The following is an 8,203-nucleotide window of genomic DNA, read 5'->3' on the forward strand; positions in this document are numbered from 1 at the left end:
ATGCATGGCATCGGGAGCAATTCTGGGTTCAGTATCTTGCTCAAGAATACTTCGACATGTGGCACCAGGAGCTGGGGATCGAACCAACAACCTTCCGATTAGGGGACTCTACCCTGTAGAATACAGTAAAGTTCTAATACAGTAGAACTTTTTCTGCTACTATGGTAAAAAGATATTAGTATTGTTAAGTTTTAATCATATTTTACCACATAAATACAAGTTTATTACAATCAAAACAGTTTTTCCATATAAAAATACCATATGAATGCTAGGACAGTGGTTTTCTGTGTGTCTGTAATATAAAAAAAAGACTATTCCATTTAAATTCTTTTAAATATAAGGTTTTGCCATGATATATCACAGAGTTTTACTGATGATATTTTACTGTCATTGTTTGGCAGTTTTTTCACTGTACATTTTACAGTGATATATATTCACATTCCAAAATGTAAATGTCCTTTATAGCCCCTAACTTACACTGGTTTAGATCCAGTATTACTGTGGTTAATAAGAATAAAATAAATTATACTTAAAAATACTAAATTACCATGAATGAAAATAATATTTTTAATTTCTGTTCTCATAAGACCGTATCCTCATACAACCTCTGTCAGCTTTAAAGAGTGCAAGCTTTAAGCGAATTGGCTGCTTTAGCAGATATTCCGATTTTTTATGTTTCTGTGCCAAAACAAATGCAAACAGCTCAATACTTCCTCCGGTATGTTGGTTTTGTCAGCTGAGAAACAGCAGTTAGAAGATCACGTGGATGTTGGAAGCCACAGTATTGGAATTCTTTAGAGAATTTTAATTTAGGTGTGGGGAATTCTAATCAAAACACAGGTTTCTCTAGATCCAAATTAAGCTTAATTATTACTGGCATATTACAAAATAAACAATTCAAGAACAAGAAAGGTAATAAATACACAGATTTCACAAAACTGAGAGAAACTTCATCTGATTATCATATTAAACAGAGGAAAATGTGGGTATAACAAAAAGATGTAAACCTACAAGTAAAAGTAATAAAGTGAATATTGCCATTCATATAGTGTTGCACTAACAGCGGGTTCAGCGTTTGTTTGGGGCACGGGAAGTACAGGGGAGATTAATCTAAAATTAAGATTTACTCTACAAAACCATAATGGAGCAAATAAGTGAATAAATTGAACCCCATCCTGGTCACATGGCTGCAGGATGAGGAACGGAGCCTCTGTACATTTTGAGGAGCGCTCATTTCAGCAAATGTGGAAAACAGTTGAGGACTGAAATGTGGAACCAAATGCTCGGCCAGACTCTTGTTCCTGTTAACTCACTCTGTGATCAGATTGTTATTTGATACATTTTATTTTATTTAGGTAATGCTCTTTGAGTTAACCCCTCCGGAACAAAATTGTCACTTTTTCCAGTTTTGTTTACCCTTCAGCCATGAAGAATAATAATAAGGCCGGTGTAAATACAAACTATAGTGAATGTTTCCATTAATGCCATAAATATGTTAATTGTACACATGGGTGGGACAACAATTGTACAAAATGTTTGCTATTCCCAATGAATGGTCTACAGTCTTAAAACTGACTGTTGAGCAATATGTTGATAATGGAAGCTTTTAGCAGGCTTTGGGAGTAATAGATAATATGTAACTGAGTAATCAGGATGCAAAAAGGTAACTTTAATCCATTACAATTACATTTATAAATGGGGACCAAGCAGAGGACAGATTTCTCATGCTAAAAATCTTTTTTATTGTTTCTTTCTTTCTTCCTTTTAATGGTTTCATTGTTTTGTTTTCTTATAGAAGTTCAGTTCAGTCATTTTATGATCCCAGATGGAAAGTACAGACAAAAACAAAAGTACCAAAACACTAAAATGATTCCCATAAATACAGTATATATACAGTAAACCAACAACAACAATGCTAAAATTAAATGTGCAAATAAGATGCAAATATTTTAATTATATGTGCAAATTGGGCCACCCCCCTGGTTTATACAGTTCAGTTTGGACCTAGCCTTGTGGAGAACCTGCTAATAAAAAGATAGCCCTTAGGGGGTTCTGTCAATCACCTATCACCTTCCCAGAAACCTTAACAATGTGGTTCAGGTACCTTTTATCTCTCATGAGAAAGTAAGAAAAAATTCAATAAAATACTTACGTAAGTTTTACATTTTCCTTTCCACATTAAAAACATATAACTTCACGAGGAACTACAGACATTGCTGTCCCTTCTTACAGACTGCAGTTCATAGAATACACTTCATATATCTCAACATTGTTCTTTTTTTTTCAACTTTATTTTTGTAATTTCTTTCCAGTGGAATACATATGCACAGAAGTGAACAGACAGGTCACCAGGGGCAATACAACACAGTTTGATTTTTTTTGTACAGCAGTTAGCCTGGCGTCAAAGCTGCAGTGGGTAATTTTTCAGATTTTTTTTTTCCATATTTTCTGAAACTTTTACTGACAGTAGTAAATGAGACACATAATCCGGAAAAAAATCTGGTTCCTCTGGCTCCTAATGGCATTTGCAAGAATCTACTGGGCCTGAACAAAAACAACCAATCAGAGCGAAGAAAGATAAAAAAGACGCTTTAGGTTGGAAGCTTGAAGATAGTTGATTGTTTAGTTTCATTCCCAGGGTCCCAAAGCGTCTGTATTTGACACTCTGGGTCTCATTGAGACTCTGATTGGTTGTTTTTGTTCAGGCCAGGTGGATTCTTGCAAATGTCATTGGGAGCACTAGGAGGAGAAACCTGTTTTTTTTCACAGATTATCTGTCTCATGTACTTCTGCCAGGATATAGTGAAAGTTTCAGCAAATAAGACAAAAAGTTTTTTTAATAAACATTATCTACTGCAGCTTTAAGAGATTTCCATTGGCTGAAACTAATAAATACTTGATGTGCAATACAATGGATCTGAAGGGATTAATTTAGCACTAGGTTTATGCTTAGCAAAGTATTGAAAAATACTGCTACTGGTAATGAAAAATGCACTAATGTCATTAGAGAAGCAGATGACTTCTGTTCTGCTTTAATGGGAATTACAATACGGCGATGATGACAGTGTGAGCAGTCACTTCACTGTGTTTGTTCCTGATTATGAATGATGTTTCAGTGTGGGAGCGGCGCGGACACGCAACCTGACAGTTTCGCTCTGATCTCTGCGTTATTCTAATCAAAGCTGACTGCACAGCCCACACTGCTAACCAGAGGTGGACACTGCAAACACACTGCACCATAGATCAAGCCGAATGCATGTTATTGGAGGGGTGGAAATGAAGTTTTCCATGAAAACAAAGGTGTTTTATTCTCCTGGGACTTGAGCATGAATCATGTTGCCTGCCAGGCTTTATTCAAATGGGTTTAAAGACATTGCATTCAGTGTCTCTGATACTCTCATCTGTTCATTCCATACCAAGAAATTTGAAAAAATTCAAATAACCAACTTTCTAATGAAAAGCATTTTGGCTTACAAATTTACAAATTTAACAAAATCATTCTTTTAGCAGAATATTGTTTGCCATTCAGCCCTGTATCCTAGCAAACAAACAACATGACAAGGACAGAGATTCATCAATACTGAGATTGAGTAAAACACTTTTACATTTTTACTAAATACTAATGGATTACCGTTAAATTATTTTGCGTCCAGATTACGTAACTCAGTGTACTGAGAACATGTAATCCATTACTCCCCAAGCCTGTAAATAAATCAGAATGCAGAATGGAGTAGGAGCCCACGGTGCTCCTCCAGTCCTGCCATCAGTCTAGTTAGCAGCAAACTAATCATAGTACATTTAAAATAAAAATGCAAAAAATATGGTAAATTACCTTAGATTTTTTTATTTATCTCTTTTTTTAATTTTTAATATTTTAGATACAACAGAATTTTCTCAAATGTTTTCTTTATTAACTGTGAGGATATTTAATGTTTCCGGGGTATTACTGCACATAACAGTAGGGGCTCAGAGAACATATTAGCTCTATGCTAATATACAGCCATTAGAAGTCAGGTCCACTGTGCTGGTTTATATGTAAACTCCAGTAAATCCCCTGATTTTCACATTTATGACTAATATGTTGTACTTTCAGGCTCAAAATGTATTAATTTTTGAAGATAACATTTATGCCAATATAATAATAAAGTAAAATAATTAAATTTAATGAACTGAAAACTGGATGCTTATAGTTATAGGTTTTACAGACTGCTGCACTGAAGCGTCTGAGGGAATAATAAACCTGATATATAAAACAGAAAAAAATAATGAAGTGGAGGCAGAGAAAAACTCCACATGCTCTATGTGGACAGAGGAGACAAAATTATAAACATAAACACACCACAACACAAATTGCATTTGCATTGTTATAGCTTTTAACCATGTTCATTAGAGTCTGTTTGAAGTATCTGTAGTTGATGGAAACTCTGATTTCTTTAAAATTTGAGTAACATCTGAAAGAAAAAGTTTCTCTTAAAAATGATGGTAATTCGCAACAGCAAATACATTTTGAAAAACCTGCATCTGCTGTCTAGATTTTGTTTGCGATCAACATTTTAACAATCAATCTGACAATATGGGTTCCTGCGACAAAATCAGGATTTGTGGTTTTATGGTTACGTTTAGACAACTTAAACATGCATATGATTAATTAAGATTATGGACAGATCTCTGTCTCAGTTGAATATTAAAGTCTACACTGAATTAAAGCATGAGACAGACCATATTTACTCTTTTAATATTCAATCAAAACCACCATCCTTCCTTAACCTTAACCAAGCCTAAACATAACAACACCCAGGACGGAGGACATAATCCCTCGTCTGCGGTTTGTACCCAGCATCCACCATGACCTCCTCCATCTGATACAATCCTGGACTGGAAAAAAATTCTTCCACTTTACAATCGTGTATTTATATTAACTCAAAGTGTAGTACACAATACCTATAATTTTTGCCAACATAATTGAGTTATTTAATGATAAATTTAATACTGCAGTAGGTAAGTTTTAATAAGAATAATTTTTGTCATATTTGCAAAAATGTTCAGTTATTTGACAGCAGTACATGAGACAGATAATCTGTGAAAAAAATCTGGTTTTCTGGCTCCTCCTAGGGCTCCTAATGGTAACGTAGCCGGAGCATGGGTGCCTTTGGTCATCTAGTTGCATAATACAAGTACAGGTCCAGTATTTGATTTGATTTGATTTTATCGATTTAGGTTGGTGGCTGAAGTTTTGGGACCCAAAGCTTCAGTATTTGAAAACCAGGAAATTAGGCCAGGTTGTGAAACTGAACTTGAAGACACGTTTACATCTACGTTGTGTGTGGTCTGATGAACAGTAAATTCATCAAAGTCAGTGTCCCATATCGCTACCTTCACCAAAATCACTGACTAAAGTTATAAAGTTGTGTTTTTGTACAGTAAGGCTGCTACAAACTGACCAACGTTAGCTGCATGGCTAATTTAGACAACAGAGCTGTAGCCCAAACCAATGAAATCGATATTTAAGCCTGACCAATCATATTTTGGTAGGTGGGATTAAATGTTTAACATTGAACCCTGCCCTGTTCTACAGAGTACAGTTAGGTATACTTGAGAGGGAGGGAGATGCACTCGGGCCCCTTCAGTCTGAGCTAAGGCCCCAAACTTTTCTAATCCCTGAATGCCCCTGGGGAGACAAAATTTAAAGCTGCAGGTGGCAACTTTTATAAAAACTCTTTTACTAAAACTTTCACTATATCCTGACAGTAGTACATGAGACAGATAATGAAGAATCCACTGGACCCGAACAAAAACAACCAATCAGAGCTGAGAAAGATAGCTGATTGTTAATTGCTGATTCCCAGACTCTGGCAAGCTGGTAATGAGACTCAACAATCAATTATGTTCAAGCCTCCAACGCAAAGCGCCTTTCTCTCTTTCTCTGATTGGATGTTTTCGTTCAGGCCCATGGATTCTTGCAAATGCTATTAGGAGCACTAGGAGGAGCCAGAGGAACCTGAGCAAATATGACAAAAAGTTATTTTTATAAAAGTTACCTACTGCATTTAACTTTGAGGTCATATAGTAGTGGTGTTATCGACAGCATTGTATTCTTAACTTCAAATCTTACCAGCAGGTACTGGTCTATCTATCAGTCTATCTCCATGTGTTAATTAATCTCAAACAGGTTGTAATGGGAGGAGAAATTATCACCTTGCCTTCTCCTCATTTTGCTTGGAGAGCGAGGCAACGGCAGGCTTTTAAGGTGACGCTTGAAAAACAGATTAAAGCCTGGGCCAGATCAGGCTTTCTGAGATTTGGCACCAACGCAAACCCATGAAAACACACCATCCCTATTAATTCCTTGTATGTACAGCAGTGATTTATTAAGTGCTTTGCTGCGCAGCACCAGCGAGATCCACAGAGCCCACAGCCAGAGTCATTAATCTTTTTTTTCAGCAGCAGTAATTTTCTATTTCACAAATTTAATACAACTCGTTTTTTTTTTAAAACTGTTATTTCTCTGACCTTTTTATGCACAGTTCCCAGCACTTGGAAAAACAAAGGTGGAGTCCAAGAAAAATTAGGTATTGAGTTAACTTTCAGAGTAGATAAATCTTTGCTCCGTTTGCAAGCTTTTTAAAAGAAAAGAAGTTGTTTTTCATTTTTTCTGTCCGACATTCAGTGGGCGAGATTCTCTTACGTAAGCCCGACTGATGATGCAGAGGCCTGATTTATTTACTCTTTTCTATGAAATACCTCCACATGTGACAGTATCAGTGTGTGTGTGTGTGTGTGTGCATGGTGGGCGGGTGGATGTCTCTGAATGATGCTGTTAGTGTTTGGGGGTCTGGAGAGTTTTAGCAGTCGTGGATTTGGCGGCTGGACTGACAGCTCTTGGGTGGATTCCCTGCTCTAAAGATAGACAGGGGTGTTGGCTGCTCTGTGGTCCACATCCAGAAACATTTTAGAAAATGGTCTCCCTCATCACGGCCGGCGCAGCCAGTCATAAACGAAAGCTAAGACAAATAATGCATATTTTTACAAAATGTAAACTTCCCCCTATATTATTACCATATTTCACTGGGATGACGCGTGGTTTGGAGTTTGTTTTTGTTTTTGCCCACGACTATCTTTTTGGCCTCTGGATCTTTCCAGAGAGCCTGAGCCTTGAAGCCGCATTGGGGCTGGATGGATACACCGATACTCATAAAAGCCATGTACAAATACACGCTGCAGAGTACTACCACAGCCATTTAAATAACCAACATGTGGCTGCAGTGTACGGAGCTTCTTGTTAACTGTCCCACCACCCCAGCCATCATTTCCAAAGAGATTTATTGGATTAAAAGTGCTCCCTGCTTTATGTGACCATTTTACTTTACAACTTGATCTAAAACTTTATCTAAACTTTACCCTTATTGTGCCTGGATCTTCATCTACACATCATTATACTGTTAATATACCCAGGGGTTTAGTGGTAACTATAGAGGTGGGTAAACTGCAGTTAAACTGTTGACTTGACCCACCAGTTTTGGGTCGGTTTTGGGCCCAAAACTGGTGCTGTAGGTCAGGCTCAGACAGAATGAGATTTCTCTTAAAATATATATAATTCTAATAACAATTTGCACTATATTCTATGTATAATGTAGTTTACATTAGCTTGTAATACATGTTTTATATTGTTTTTATCATTATTCTTTTTTTTTTTCAGAAATTCGGGTTCATTCAGGCTCGGGCTTGTGCCCAAAACTGCTTCCGTGTTTTGGACTTGGTTCATGCTTTTGAGCATGGGTTGGGTTGGGCCTAACTTTTTGGACCAAAGCTCTAAACTTAAATTAAAAATGAGTACGAAGTCTACTAGAAACTCAAACTTCTCCTGTTTCTCACAAATATATTGGTTTACCATTTATGATGATAATCTTGTAAAGTAAAGTAAAGTACCTTGAGGTGAGATTATAGCTGTGTTTCCATCAACATGCATCACAAATTTCAAATAAATCAGCAAAATAAAATGCAAAAGAATACTTGTGTCCATCCACTACTGTTATGCAATTATAGGTGTTGGTTAATTGAGATAAGCAGTAAGTGGCGCCAATTCTCCAGTCGGAAAACCAGAAGAAGAGGGCGCAACAATGTGACTTAATTGCCAGGATGGAAATATGACATCTCTGTTTTTCATGTGAAGAAGGTTTCATCAGATTCAATTCAATTCAATTTT

Source organism: Morone saxatilis, unplaced genomic scaffold, assembly GCF_004916995.1.
Source record: "Morone saxatilis isolate NCDOM2014 unplaced genomic scaffold, NCSU_SB_2.0 Contig3, whole genome shotgun sequence".
Lineage (NCBI taxonomy): Eukaryota > Metazoa > Chordata > Actinopteri > Moronidae > Morone > Morone saxatilis.